The sequence below is a fragment of the Phyllobates terribilis genome, unplaced genomic scaffold (assembly GCF_046119375.1).
Source record: "Phyllobates terribilis strain yellow unplaced genomic scaffold, ASM4611937v1 Scaffold_1021__1_contigs__length_467068, whole genome shotgun sequence".
NCBI lineage: Eukaryota > Metazoa > Chordata > Amphibia > Anura > Dendrobatidae > Phyllobates > Phyllobates terribilis.
In genome coordinates this window covers 42,501-58,856 of record NW_027363781.1, presented here as the reverse complement: position 1 = coordinate 58,856, position 16,356 = coordinate 42,501, and the positions used below count along the sequence as shown (strand labels likewise).

The following is a 16,356-nucleotide window of genomic DNA, read 5'->3' as shown; positions in this document are numbered from 1 at the left end:
CACGCTGTGACAGTTTAAAGCCATAACGGACACTGCACGGCAAGGAGCATTAACTTACACCTGCTCATGCCGTGCAGTGTCCGTCATTGGGCGTTATGGGGTTAATACCGCTGTCAAGTGTGATGGTGACATGTAACAGACTTTAACATAATGGCCATCAGTTCTAATGAACATGGGGCCACCGTGCAGTATGAATGCACATTGACGAAGGGTTACCTTGACTGCCGGATGACCACTTTAAAAAAATATATATATGGCTCTCAGAATATGGTGACAAAAGCCAAATTGTTTTTGTAAATGTTTTTATTTTATTTTTAATTAGTAAATCATGAATAGAAATATATAGATTTGGGATCCCGTAACCATACTGACCCATAGAGCAAAGGTAACAGATCACCACCTGATTACCACAAAGTAAGCGGCGCTAGTACAAAACCTTGAAAAAGAAAATGTGGAATTACAGTTTTTTTCCTCACCGTTTCCACTTATTTCATAGAATAAGTTGTGTTCTGCAAAAAACAAGCCCTCTTGCGGCTATGTCGAAATATTAGAAAGGTTATGGTTCTTGTTACAAGGAGAGGAAAAACTAAGTTACAATATCCTGGGGAAAAGCTCTGTGTCTGCCTCCTGAAAACCTCCAGCTCAGGGTTTGTTACCCGACCGACGACATGTTTAACAGATTCCTTTGACTAAACCACCCTTCACATGTCCATATAATACCGGTACTGGAAAAATGGTACCGGTGTCATAAGTATTTTGGATCAGTGTGTCATCCGTGTGCCATCAGTGTTCCATCCGTGTGCAATTCATTTTTTTTCCACCATGACTTAAATATCAATTCCAAAGCTTCTCCTATACTTTGCAGTGTTAAACATGTACAGCACACGGTTGTCACAAGGATGTTTCACACGGAGCCAGAAATGTGTTTTGGCCCTTGTAATCCATGCGGACGGGTCTCATGCAAAGATCTCCATAGATTATGATAGGTATGTGTGCATACGTGTCTTCAATGCATGTGAAAGCGAATGCCACACGTGCTGAAAACATGTACATGTGAAGGAAGCTTTACACACTGTGTGAACAAGTATGAAAAGTCACCTCTTAATCATTGAATTAAGGTTTTCTCTTTTGGTTCATTGCCATGGGTATAAAATCCAGCATCTAAGCATGTAGTCTGCCTGTGCGAACAGTTGTGATAAAATGGCTCGTTCTAAAGAGCTCCCTGAATTCAGCATCTTGCTGTCATATGTTGTCACAAGTCAGTTCATGAAAGTTCAAATAAGACATGGCTGGGTGAGTTTGGTGTGGAAGAACATGACTGACCCTTCAAGAGACCTAACCTCAACTCCATCAGATAGATACCTTTTGGATTAACCAGAGATTACAAGCCAGGTCCCCTTGTCCAACATCAGTGTCTGACCTGATAACTGCTCTTCTGGAAGAATGGACAACAAATTGCACAGAAATATCCCCCAATTTTTTTTTTTAGAGTGGAAGCTTTATTAGCTGCAAAGGGAGATCAACTCCATGTTAATGACCCTGGATTTAAAAAGGAATGTCATAAAATTTCCTCCAGGAGTAATGTGTGTGTGTCCCAATAATTTTATCCCTACAGTGTGTAATAGGTTCTGCTTCTTCCATGGTGAGAGGTGGAGACTGCTTCTCTGATGATGTGTAAATCTGGAGGTGAATGAGAATCATAATCAGTTTTGTTATATATTTTAGGAAGGACGTCCAGAATAAGAGGCAGAAAGCGTCCGATTATTGAGGACGACAGTGAGGAGGAGGTGCAGCCAACGTAAGCACTAAATACGACTATCATTCGTTACATTGTATTGTAAGGCTATGTTCACATGTCTGGTAGTTATACCTGTTTTTGGATTTGTTAGGGGTGATAAAAAATGAAAAGATACAATGCAAAATTAGTTCATTCAAATAAGGACGGGAATGTCTTAAATTGTTTTCTTTTTTACTGCAATCTGTTTTTTAGCATGATCATGTGACGATTTGCCATGAGCGTTACCCGTTGGCCATCGCTCATAGCAGATGATCATTTTAACCATGTGTAGCACAAGTGATCGGATGAAAGCACCTTCAAGTCTTCTAAGGAAACTATTAAGGCCAGAAAAAAGTAAAAAAAAAAAATGTTGTTTTTTTTAAAAATATAAACGTTCAAATCACCCCCCTTTTGCCCCATTCAAAATAAATGAATAATAAAACTAAAATATACATATATTGCTGCATTCTGAATCGCCCGATCTATCAAGATATAAAAAGAATTAATCCAAATGGTAAACTGTGTAACGAGAAAAAAAATCAAAACACCAGAATTAAGTTTTTTTGGTCGCTGCAACATCGCAATAAAACGCAATCACAAGCGATTAAAACATTATATCTACCTAAAAATATTATCAATAAAACCTTCAGCTCAGCGTGCGAAAAATAAGCCCTCACCCAGCCCCAGATCCTGAAAAAGGGAGACGCTACGGGTCTCGGAATATGGCGCCATTATAATTTTTTTTACAAACTTTAGAATTTATTTCACCACTTTAAAAAAAATAACCTATTCATGTTTGGTATCTGCAAACTCATAATGACCTGGAGAATCATAATTGCAGGTCAGTTTTAGCATTTAGTGAACATGGTAAAAAAAAACAACAACCAAGAGACAAGTGTAGAATTATACTTTTTTTTGCAATTTTGACGCACTTTTGAATTTTTTCCTTTTTCTCCAGTACACGACATTGTAAAACCAATGATGTCGTTCAAAATTACAATTCGTCCCAGAAAAAATAAACCATCACAGGGACATATTAAAAAATAAAAAAGTTATGCCTCTGGGAAAAAGGGGAGCGAAAAACGGAAAATCCCAAGGTCGTGAAAGGGTTAAAGGACAGAAATCCTCAGCTATAGTGATTGAACAGTACCACCACATACCACCATAGCATTACTGAATCTCTCTATACCATGTGTGGTTAATACCGTAACTAATACTGCCATATAGTTACTAAATTATACTTTTATAACATGATTTTAGAACCACCATACTGTAACTGAAAAACAGCATCATATTGTGACTTTATCACTTGGGGTCTGAGCTGTTTTGATGCCCAGCGATCAAAAAGTTATTTAATTCTAAATGCCCTCAGACTCATGAGATAGAAGTTGGCTAAACCCGGTGATTTTGGCTTGAATCGGTTAGCTTCCTAACGTCTGTGGGGACAGGCCTGATTCTAGCTTTTTTTTTTGGTGCCCAAGGCGAAAATTCAAGTGGCACCCCTCCCAGCAGTTCATGGTATACCTGCAGTGAATAAACACAATCCCATCATTGTTTTTTAGGTTTTGCTTTTAAGATATTCATTATGTGGTAAAAGTGACGTGTGAACATGATTCTTTAGGTCTTTGTGATTACAGTAATCCCAAACTTTCAGAGATTCTTATTTTTGTTAAAAAAAACAACATTTAGCTTGTGATGCTCTTTTAAGGACCTGTTAGAACAATAAAAATATATCTATGAAGCTATGTGAGGGCTGTTTTTTGCATAGTAAGTTGAAATATTTTTTGCTATCAATTCAGGGTGCATACATTTGGATGGCTTTTTGCTGTAAGAGGTGTGGTGACAAAAAAAAGTAGTTCTTCTATTTTTTTTTCTCTTTACTGCATATGTTAGTTCTTTTTATATTTTGATAGATCAGACTTTTAAGGATGTGGACATACCAAATTTTTTTTAATTGTTTAATTTTTTTTTAATGAGGGAAGACCGCACCAGATCCATGATCATTAAATGAATACATCACCAGAACATTCCATCAGTACATGAATGGCACCAGCATCCTCATCAATACTTAGATACAGCACCAAAACAACCATTAATACACTAATTCATTATTAAAACCATAATCGGTAATTGAATATAGCACTGGGACCATCATTATTAATTGAATACATCGCCAGAACCACCAACTGCACATGAATACAGTGAAGAGCAAAAGAGTATCAATCTTTTGAACTTTTGACTTTCAGGCTCCATATCTCACCATCCACTACTTATTTTATTGTGAGACTACCCTCATTTTATAGACAATCATCTTGTCTATCTCATATATAAACTTGAGTTGCAACTATTTGGCATATGATTAATTATGCAGATTCTTGTCATGTCACTGCACTGTTACTGTTTTGCTCCTAAAAATCTAAATACAATTTTTTATTATTTTATTAGTATTTTGTAAATCCACCTTTGGCTTTCAACACTGCCTGAATCCTTCTGGGCATGCTCTCGATCAGATTCAAACATGTCTTGACCGACATCTAATTCCGGGTCTCTTTTACATGTTCCCAGTTGGTGCATGCTCTTCGACTCGCTTGGATATGTATATAGTTTTTTATTCCATTCTACCCACAAGTGTTAAATTGGATTAAGGTCTGAGGTCTGTGGGGGCCAATCCAGCACTTCGACTTCATTGTCATTGAACCATTTATTTGCCAATCTCAACATATGCTTTGGTTCGTTGTCCTACTGGAACACTATGTTGTCCTTTTCATACCGATGGTACTCGAGTGTACAAAGTAATTAGTCTTGTAGGATACTCACATATAGCTCAGCATTGAGACCACCATCGATTCTGGTAAAGTATCCAACGCCTTTAGCTGTGAAACAACCCCATATCATCAGGCTTCCTTCACCGAACTTGACAGTTCCTTCAATTTCTCCATCCTTTAGCCCCATTTTCCTTTGTTTCTTCCAGACCCATTTTCACCCATCATAGCCTAGTCTATTGACTTTTGTCCCATAGCTCCAAACCACCCGTTTCCTATCTTCTACAGTTCACTTTTCATACCTTTTTGCAAACTTGTGTCGACGCTTCTTATGATGATATTGAAGTCGATGCTTCTTCATCTTTTTTTGAGCTACCATTCAAGACTTGTGTAACATGCGTTACACGGTGCTTGCATAGACATCTGTGATCTCACTATTACGAAACTTACAAGTCACTCCAGCCTGTGATATTGGAAGCAGACTTTGCATCCGTAAGTATGGCAAAAGAGGTGACGGGGAATGCATGATTGGAGCAGTAGGCTGGTACTCAAAAGGAGTTGGATATGCTGGAGACGTTGAAATGGTCTGGGAAGAAGCGCTCCCTGAAGGACGATACATTGCATACCGCATAGACTGCTCTTATCTAGGAGAGGCATCTGAGGTATCAGTGAGGAAGTGGTGGGTGCTGCCTTTCATGGTAATTGTAGGGTCTTGTGATGGTGTAGGTGTCTATCTGCCCTTTTTGACACCCACCTGGTTAGGTAAAATGCAATATCCAAGTAGTTGTTGGTGAATTAAGACCCATAAGAACAATGAACATTTCTTCACTCCACATTTGCAAGTACAACTCCCTCTACCTTGATGGTTTTATCATTTAAAATAGTATTTTTCTTTTCACTTTGACTCTTAACACAGACCTTGATTTGTATGTTTCTACAGAAAGAAATTCACAAGAAATGAGGAAACCCCTCCGTCGTCTTTTGTGGCTTTTGAAAGCGACGTTTTGTGAGTAATTTTGACAACATATAATAAGTTCAAGTTAAACTTCACTTAAAAGCTATGTTCACACATGTTGTGTTTTTTTTAGCATTTTTTGCTGCAGATTTTTATGCAAATTTTCAGCTGTGTTTTGCAGTACCTACCAGCAAAGTCTATGAGAAACCAGAATTGTCTGTTCACACATCATGCTTTTTTGTTGTTGCGTATTTTGTGCCTTGGTTGGGTTTTTGGAAAATAGAGCATGTCACTTCCAGCATTTTTGTCAGTGTTTTTTCACCCATGGGAAATAATGGGTGGTTGTAAAGGGAAGTGTTCCAGGTTGTACATGTATATACGTATCTGCATGCTAGCCATGCTTGCAGATAAGTATACATGTATATATTGGCCCCACATCTCCCCATGTGTTTCAGTCTGTTTGCTGCTGGGGGAGGTTTCAATAGAATGTCCAGCCATGTGCTAAAACAGGTTTTGCGAGTATGGTTGGACATGAACAAAGATCTTAGCCAGTGGGCAGGGAATAATACATCATTTCCTGTGACATGAAGCTGGACACTGGCTGGACTTAAAACCCCAGAATGCACATGTGCTAAGGCCCCTTAGACTCTTGAAGATGGACATAACAACACATGGCTGAGTATCTCTCTTTCCCTGTAACTTCTTTACTTACTAGCCCTACATACCCTGTACTAACCCTCCTAGATATTGATAGATATATATAGGCAAAGTTGGTATAGTTGGGTGGGCCGATATTGCATGAGTGATTAGCAAACGTGGGTGGAAAATATATTAGGTAATTGGGAATTGTGAATCCGTTTTGTGTACTGTGTTAGTGTGATACATAGTAGTATATTAACTGTAGACTTTTGTGTAATAAATACCTTTTATTAGCACACGATTTTGTCTCAGTTGGTATATAGTATAAGGCCCAGATAACATTAGTGGAAATTAATTATTAATAGTCAAGTTTGATGTTAATAGTGAGGCTGAGTTCACACGATGCGTTTTTCATGCGTTTCCGCGGCGTTTTTGCAGTTGCGTAAACACCGCGGAAACGCATGAAAAACGCATGGTAGAAGGGCAGCAATGTTCCCCAATTGAAATACGCATGTGCTGTGCCCATGATGCGGATTTTTCCGCAGCGTAAATGCTGCGGTCAAAAATCCGCAGCATGTCAATTAATTTTGCGGAAACGCTGCTCTTTTGCCGCCATTGACTTGCATTAGACCGCATGGAATCCGCATCACTGTATATGTTGATGCGCTTTTCATGCGGTCTAATGTGCGGATGGTATCCGGGTGTGGAGGAGAGGACTCTCATCCAGACCCAGGTACCATTAAAAAAAAAAAGAATAAAATAAAAAATATATATATTCTCACCTTCTGACGGCCCGCGCTGCGTCCTGCCGGCTTCCCGCGCACTTCGCGGTTGAATGAAGGACCTTCGCTGACGTCAGAGTCATGTGACGGGTCACGTGACGCTGACGTCGGAAGGTCCTAAAGTCTTCACTGCCGGCATCCGGAACCGATGAAGCAGGACACCGGGGGCCATCAGAGTGTAAAGTATATATTTGTTTTTTATTTTTTGACATTCACACACTATATAAATCCATGCCGGTTGCATGGATTTATATAGTGTGAAGTTGACAAGCACTTTCCAAGTGATGCTAAAATCGCTTGGGAAGCACTTGTCAACCCGCATGCGGAAATGAAAGTGAAGACCGCTTCATTTCCGCATGTCCCTGGCAGGAAACCACATGTACAATCCGCATGCTTTTTTTCCTGCCAGAAAGATGCAGAAACGCTCAGGAAAAAATCCTGAGCATTTCTGCATAGTGTGCACATAGCCTTAATATCGGACCTCAGTAGAGGTGTAGGAGAGTGCCCCCATTAATTACTGATATTTTGGAGGAAAATCACGTCATTATACAGTGATGAATAAAACGCTAAAAAAATGCACCAAAATTTGCAGCAGCGTTTTTGATGGTGAAATAGAATGGGGTTCTTTTTTAACAGAACTTTATGTACATGCATAAATAGAGACAGGACAGTGAAAAAAATCGCTGAAAAAACTCACAAAAAATGCATCAAAAAACGCAGCAAAACGTTTTTGACGCAGCTGATTTCCTGCCAGAGATTGTGTTTTGATGCAGTTTTCTGAAGCTGAAAAACACAACATGTGTGAACACAGCCAAAGTAAAACTTAACCGGTTCCCGACCGCCCACTGTAGATAAACGTCCGCGCTGCCTGGACTCTGTGCAGCGCCGACGTTTAAAAACGGTGGGTGGTCGCGCAGCGCTCAGGACCCCCAGGGTCCTGCAAGCACTGCGATTCCGGTGCAGAGCGTTAGCTCTGACAGGGAACATCATCAGGCCCTGATTAGATCAGGTCCCGGTGATGTTAACCCTTTGCTGTCTTCTATATGCTGCGATCTATAGTGATCGCGGCAAATAGGAGACAGCAGGAGGAGAGGGGGTCGTCTTACCTCCGAAGACCTCCGTTTCCTTTCAGGGCCTGGGGTTGCTATGGCAGCTGGAGGTCACATGACCGCCTCCAGCTCTGCCATATATGGTGTCCTGTCTGGCTCAGCCTGCAAGCTGAGCCAGAGAGGAGACTGACTGAAACAGTCAGTGAAGATCTCATGTAATGTAATACATGTCTATTACATTACATGAGATCAGTGATCAGAAAAATAAAAATTAATGTCCCATACAGGGACTAAGTAAAAATGTAAAAAAAAAGTAAAAAAAAAGTTTTAAAACTATTAAAAAAAAATCACAAAATAAATAAAAATAAATAAATAAAATATTAAACCAATAAATCCATATATTTTTACAAAACCAAAAAAAGTACACATATTTGGTATCGCCGCGTCCGAAACAACCCGAGCTATAAAACTGTCACACTAATTAACTCCTTCTGTGCATACCGTAATAAAAATAAATAAAAAAACGGAGCAAAAAAATATGCTTTTTCATCATATCGCCAAACAAAAAGTGGAAAAAAATGCGATCAAAAAGCAGAATAGAAATAAAAATGGTACCACTGAAAACGTCATAAAAAAAAGCCGCCATACAGCTCCATCAGACGAAAAATAAAAAAGTTATAGCGCTCAGAATAAAGCAATGCAAAAAAATTTTTTTTTTTCTATAAAATTGTTTTATTGTGTAAAAGTGCCAAAACATTAAAAAAAATACAGTAAGTGTAGTATCGCTGTAAACGTACTGACCCGAAGAATAACGCTGCCTGATCACTTTTACCACACGCAGAACGGCATAGAAAAAAACTCAAAAAACAATTCCTGAAGTGTTTGTTTTTGTTAATTTTACCTCCCAAAAAACAGAATAGAAAGCGATCAAAAAATGTCACGTACCCAAAAATGGTACCAATAAAAATGTCAACTCGTCCCGCAAAAAACAAGCCGTCACATGACTCTGTCGGCCGAAATCTGGAAAAATTATAGCTCTCAAAATATGGTGATGCAAAAACTAGATTTTGCAAAAAAAGCGTATTTTAGTGTGTGACAGCTGTCAGTCATAAAAACCCGATATAAATCTGGTATCTCTGTAATCGCACCGACCCGAAGAATAAAGTAATCTAATCAGTTATATCACACTAGGAACGGCGTAAAAAATAAATTAAACCAATTCTTCACCTGCTACTGATTTGTTTATTATGTCTCCCAAAGATCCCAGTAAGGCTCTGCTCATATTTATCCTGTGCTCTGCGCTGAGCACTTACACCAGAGTTTCCGTGTAAATCTCTGAAATACGTGATTCAGCCGGAACCCATGATGGAAGATTCCCTGTAATGAGGCAGATATAGGCACTGTGGACGCCGTCTAGCCTGGGATCCCACGGTGTCATTTGTTTTAGGCATGCATAAAAGTGCGGTTAGCCACAGTTTTGTGCACTTCTGAAAAAAAGGACACCGCTAAACAGAGGCCAGACGGAGTAGAGAGTAACTCTGCTGCCTCATTATAGTGAATGGATCCTGCAGGGGTTTCATCTGAATTACATCACTTGGAAATTTAGATGGAAACCCCGATGTAAGTGCTCAGCCTAGAGCGCCGGATAAATGTTACGTAAAATGTTCCCAATAAAAGCTTCAACTCAGTCCTCAAAAAAAGCTAGTCCCCACTCAGGTCCGTCATCTGTTAAAAATATAAGGGACTTCCAAGTTACTGGTAGCAGAAAGGCTCTGGAAAAGCAAAATGACCCTTGCCCCCCAAAAGAAATTCAGAAAATTTTGTGCTCCCAAATCCAAATGCCTATTCTACAATAATTTGTTCTCCAATTGTCAAATAGCACTCCGTACCCCCCAGATCTCACCGTATGGCTAAGTGGTACGATACAGCCACATATGGGGTATTGCCACTTTTAGAAGAAATTGTGTGACACATTTCGGCACCATTTTTACCCATTGCCCTGTGTGAAAATGTAAAATCTGAGGGTAAAACATTTTTTTGTGGTAAAAATATAATTATGCTTTTTTCACTGCCCAATGGTATAAATTTAAAAATTAAAAAATACTCACTACTTCCCTAGATGAATTCCTTGAGAGGTGTAGTTTACAAAATGGGGTCACTTGTGGGGGTTTCTGCTGTTTTGACATGTCAGCGACTCTTCAAATGTGACATGGTGTCTGCTGCCTATCCCAGCCAACATAGCGCTCCTTTCTCTTCCGAACCCTGCAGTACACCAAAGCAGTGGTTTTCCCCCACATATGGGGTATCGGCGTACTCAGGAGAAATTGTACAACAAATTTCATGGTGCAATTTATCCTGTTACCCTTATGATAATGCAAAATTAGGGAATGAAAAACATTTTTTATGGGAAAAATGTGAAAATTTTATTTTTACGGCTCAATATTATAAACTTCTGTGAAGCAGCTGGGGGTGCAAGGTGCTCACCACACATCTAGATAAGTTCCCTAAGGGGTCTAGTTTCCAAAATGGTGGCACTTGTGGGGGGTTTCCACTGTTTAGGCACATTAGGGGCTCCCCAAATGTGACATGGCGTCCGCTAATTATTCAAACAAATTTTACATTCAAAAAGTCAAATGGCGCTCCTTCCCTTTCAAACCCTGCCATGTGCCCAAACAGTAATTTGCCTCCACATATGGGGTATCGGCGTGTTCAGGAGAAATTGCACAACAAATTTCATGGTGCAACTTATCCTGTTACCCTTATGATAATACAAAATTAGGGAATGAAAAACATTTTTTGAGGGAAAAATGTGAAAATTTTATTTTTACGGCTCAATATTATAAACTTCTGTGAAGCAGCTGGGGGTGCAAGGTGCTCACCTCACATCTAGATAAGTTCCCTAAGGGGTCTAGTTTCCAAAATGGTGGCACTTGTGGGGGGTTTCCACTGTTTAGGCACATTAGGGGTTCCCCAAATGCGACATGGCGTCTGCTAATTATTCAAACAAATTTTACATTCAAAAAGTCAAATGGCGCTCCTTCCCTTTCAAACCCTACCATGCGCCCAAACAGTAATTTGCCTCCACATATGGGGTATCAGCGTGTTCAGGAGAAATTGCACAACAAATTTCATGGTGCAATTTATCCTATTACCCTTATGATAATGCAAAATTAAGGGATGAAAAACAGTTTTGTGGGAAAAATGTGAAAATTTTATTTTTACAGCTCAATATTATAAACTTCTGTGAAGCACCTTGGGGTTCAAGGTGCTCACCACACATCTAGATAAGTTCCCTAAGGGGTCTAGTTTCCAAAATGGTGTCACTTGTGGGGGTTTAGGTACATCAGGAGCTCTCCAAACGCAACATGGCGTCTGCTAATTATTCAGACAAATTTTACATTCAAAAAGTCTAATGGCGCTCCTTCCCTTCCGAACCCTGCAGTGCGCCCAAACAGTGATTTTCCCTCACATATGGGGTATCAGCACGCTCAAGAGAAATTGCACAAAAAAATTTGGGGTCCATTTTTTTCCTGTTACCCCTGTGAATATAAAAAAAATTGGGTCTAAAGTAACATTTTTGTGAAAAAAGTTAAATGTTAATTTTTTTCTTCCACATTCCAAAAATTCCTGTGAAGCATCTGAAGGGTTAATAAAGTTCTTGAATGTGGTTTTGAGCACCTTGAGGGGTGCAGTTTTTAGAATGTTGTTACTTTTGGGTATTTTCTGTCATAAAGACCCCTCAAAGTGACTTCAAATATGATGTGGTCCCTAAAATAATGTTTTTGTAAATTTTGTTGGAAAAATGAGAAATCGCTGGTCAACTTTTAACCCTTATAGCTCCCTAACAAAAAAAAATTTTGGTTCCAAAATTGTGCTGATGTAAAGTAGACATGTGGGAAATGTTATTTATTAACTATTTTGTGTGACATATCTCTCTGATTTAAGGGCATGAAAATTCAAAGTTTGAAAATTTCAAAATTTTCGCCAAATTTCCGATTTTTTCACAAATAAACACAAGTTATATCGAAGAAATTTTACCACTATCATGAAGTACAATATGTCATGAAAAAAACAATCTCAGAGTCAGGGGAATACATTGAAGCGTTCCAGAGTAATTACTTCATAAACTGGCAGTGGTCAGAATTGAAAAAATTGGCCTGGTCACGAAGGCAAAAACAGGCTCTGGTGCGAAGTGGTTAATAGTGCTGCGGTGTACAGAAACAGTTCCAGAATTTTGGGCTGAGGCCCTCCAGTCTTCCTCTATAGAGAGGGGAAATATGTGTGAAGGTACCCCAGGAGGGCTCCAAATGTGTGGGTAAAATATATATCCCTCGGGGGGGGAAATTGAAAAAAAGTTTAAAAAAATTTTTTTTGTGGACTTAGAAAATTTTCACACATGTGTCAGACTTCCAGAGAGGGGAGCATGTCAGTGCGCGCATCCGATTTCAGTTCCAGAGCGATTCATCCGATGAGTCCTTCATACTTAGTCGTTTTTGCAAAATTTTTGACTTTTTTGAAAATTTCACTTTTCTGTGAAAATCTCCGCTAAATGAGGTTATACTATGTTAGAGGCCATCCCAGGAGGGCTCCAAATGTGTGGGTAAAATATATATCCCACAGGGGGAAAATTGAAAAAAAGTCGAAAAAAAATTTTTTTTTGAGGACTTAGAAAATTTGCACACGTGTCAGATTTCCAGAGAGGGGAGCATGTCAGTGCGCGCATCTGATTTCAGTTCCAGAGCGATTCATCCGATGAGTCCTTCATACTTAGTCGTTTTTGGCAAAATTTCTGACTTTTTGAAAATTTCACCTTTTTGTGAAAACTTCCACAAAATGAGGTTATACTATGTTAGAAGGCATCCCAGGAGAGCTCCAAATGTGTGGGTAAAATATGTATCCCACAGGGGGAAAATTGAAAAAAAAGTTGTAAAAAATTTTTTTTGTGGACTTAGAAAATTTTCACACATGTGTCAGACTTCCAGAGAGGGGAGCATGTCAGTGCGCGCATCCGATTTCAGTTCCAGAGCGATTCATCCGATGAGTCCTTCATACTTAGTCGTTTTTGTCAAAATTTTTGACTTTTTGAAAATTTCACTTTTTTGTGAAAACTTCCACAAAATGAGGTTATACTATGTTAGAAGGCATCCCAGGAGAGCTCCAAATGTGTGGGTAAAATATATATCCCACAGGGGGAAAATTGAAAAAAAGTTGAAAAAAATTTTTTTTGTGGACTTAGAAAATTTTCACACATGTGTCAGACTTCCAGAGAGGGGAGCATGTGAGTAAGCGCATCCGATTTCAGTTCCAGAGCGATTCGCGCAATGAGTCCTTCATACTTAGTCGTTTTTGGCAAAATTTCTGACTTTTTGCAAATTTCACTTTTTTGTGAAAACTTCCACAAAATGAGGTTATACTATGTTAGAGGGCATCCCAGGAGGGCTCCAAATGTGTGGGTAAAATATATATCCCACGTGGGGAAAATTGAAAAAAAGTTGAAAAAATTTTTTTTTGTTGACTTAGAAAATTTTCACACATGTGTCAGACTTCCAGAGAGGCGAGCATGTAAGTAAGCGCATCCGATTTCAGTTCCAGAGCGATTCATCCGATGAGTCCTTCATACTTAGTAGTTTTTGCAAAATTTTGGACTTTTTTGAAAATTTCTCTTTTTTGTGAAAACTTCCACAAAATGAGGTTATACTATGTTAGAGGGCATCCCAGGAGAGCTCCAAATGTGTGGGTAAAATATATATCCCACAGGGGGAAAATTGAAAAAAAGTTGTAAAAAAAATTTTTTGTGGACTTAGAAAATTTTCACACATTTGTCAGACTTCCAGAGAGGGGAGCATGTCAGTGCGCGCATCCGATTTCAGTTGCAGAGCGATTCATCCGATGAGTCCTTCATACTTAGTCGTTTTTGTCAAAATTTCTGACTTTTTGAAAATTTCACAATTTTGTGAAAACTTCCACAAAATGAGGTTATAATATGTTAGAGGGCATCCCAGGAGAGCTCCAAATGTGTGGGTAAAATATATATCCCACAGGGGGAAAATTGAAAAAAAGTTGAAAAAAATTTTTTTGTGGACTTAGAAAATTTTTCAACTTGTGTCAGACTTCCAGAGAGGGGAAAATGTGAGTGAGCGCATCCGATTTCAGTTCCAGAGCGATTCGCCCGATGAGTCCTTCATACTTAGTCGTTTTCAGAAGTCACAATTTTGACTTCCAGGACCCGCAAAACGTTAGTAAATTGAGCCCGCTCCCCAGTTCCAAGCGTTTTGAGGTGTCCCTGGTTGCAGTAATGCAGCCTGCCCACTAGATGTCGCAAAAGAGACAAAAAGTGAAAAAGAACCAGAATGAGGAAATTCCAGGGAGCCGAATCCGCCTGACAGTTCCAGGCGATCGGGTACTTTTTGGAATGCGTCCCTAAAGTGGGTATAGGGTGACACTCCATACAAAGACCCAGTTTTGCACACCACCGGCAGAATATATGAGAGAGAGGTACCTCTCAGCCCCGACACATTTTGACTCATTTAAGCAGGTTTTCACCTCCGTAGGCCCGGGTACGCGTTTTGGCTATGAGTCCCTGTTCGGCTGGAGGTCTGCACCTTGGCTGAACCCAGGCTTCCGCAGCTGCGTGGGGGGACTTTTGCCGGTCGCCTATCCCAAGTCAGAGAGGTGTTCCTGGGTTGAAGTGAGCCTGGCCAGACCCCCCCCACGGGCCCTGGTTCTCCACATGGGGGCGCCGTCAAGGCTAAAATCTGGATTTTTAGGCCCGGGAGAGGCTCCATGAGGGCGGATGCTTTTGTGGCTTTGACCCCAGTTCCACATCCAGTACCCCCTCTGCAAGGGCGCCTGTACCCGAGTCTCGCTTCCAGGACTCTTGGGCACGTATTTCCCGACGACAGGGGTTAGCAGCCTCCGTACTTGGGCAAGTCCCTCCACGCACCCCTGCTCTTCCTCCGATCGATCTGGCGCAGCGCTCCCGGGTGGGGAGGTGGCGCCGCTCGCTCGGCCCGGGCTTTGGAGCTCGCGCTGGCTTAAGGTGAGCGGTCCCCTTCCTCCTCTACCCCCGGGCTTTCGACACCTATCTTTGGGCGCGCACGCCGGCCTCGCCTCCCGTCCGCGGAGGTGGCCGAGCCGTGGGGAGATTGGCCCGACCCGAGCGAAGGCAGCGGTCCGACGACCCGCACGGGCGAACGGCGTGGCGCCCACCCACCCAGGCGTGGGGGCCGTCGTCCGAATCGCTTCCTGTGCGGGGAAGCACACCGATCTTCTCCGAGGGCGGCCCTTTTCTTCCAGATGCGTAACCGGCCAGCGGAGGCCCGCGCCGCCCCTCGCGTCCGACAGGGCGGCCTCCGCGGCGGTGGCGACAGCGGCGGCGGTGGGTGGCGTCTCCGCGCCACTGCCGAGCTTCGCGATTTCCAGTCTTTTCCCGGGCCCCTACGTCAGTGGGGAGGACGACAGATGTGTGGAGGCAGGCGAAGGGGGTTCTCACCGTGTGGTGTGCCCCAGCCCGACCGTCACCTTTCCCCTTCGACCCTCATCCTCCCTGGCGGCTCGGCAGGGAGAAGGAGAGAGAGAGCGAGCGCGGAAACCCCAGAGCCAAGGGGTTAGATGGAGAACGGGAGAAGGAACGAGGGCCAAGAGGTAGGGAGTACGGTGAAAGGCCGACCTGGGGTTCCCCATGCGCTCCCGCCCCCGGGCGGGGAGCAGCCCTGGGAGGAAAAGCCGCTCGGGCATCCCTTTGAGGTTACGGGCGCGAGCGGGAAGAGGGACTACTCTGGAAGGCGACGCCGACACGGCCTGGCCGACGACCACCCACGCGACCTCCGCGTCGTCGGGTTAGTGCCGGAGCCGCGGCGGACCCTGACGGCCAGCCCCCCTCTCCCAATCCTCGTGCCTGTCCGCCGGTGGGTCGAGGACCCCCCGCGGCGGAGGCAGGTCTAAGCCAGACGGTGGCGCCACATAGGCCCACCCCCGCACGCCATCTCCCCGAGCGACCCTGTGTGTTGCCTTGGGTGCGGTTGGTGAGACGGGGGCGGCCGTGGCGTCCTCCGGAGGCCAGTCACCTCGCCCTCCCCGTGCAAGGGGTGTTTTCCAGACGCCTGCCGCTTCGGGACCACGCACCGCACAGCGAGCCGCTCCTCCCGCACATGTCCCCGGTGCTGCGAGGGCTCCGTTCCCCGCCCCCCCCAGGGAAGCCCCATGCCATCCCGCATCCTCTCCGGACGCCGCACGCCCTGCCTATACCCGTTCCGTCCGGGCGCCCTGCCACCGCGGGGCTCTTCCGCCGCCCCCCCTCTCTTCCCGCAGGCCTCTCCTCTCCCGAACCTCGACGCGGTCCAGTCGTGTTGGGGGGCTACCTGGTTGATCCTGCCAGTAGCATATGCTTGTC

General features: G+C 42.6%; 1 pseudogene; it reads left to right on the top strand.

The window, feature by feature from the left end:
• The first annotated feature begins 16,321 nt into the window (after nt 1-16,321).
• Nucleotides 16,322-16,356, top strand: part of LOC141241683 (18S ribosomal RNA) — a 1,868-nt pseudogene continuing 1,833 nt past the window's right edge.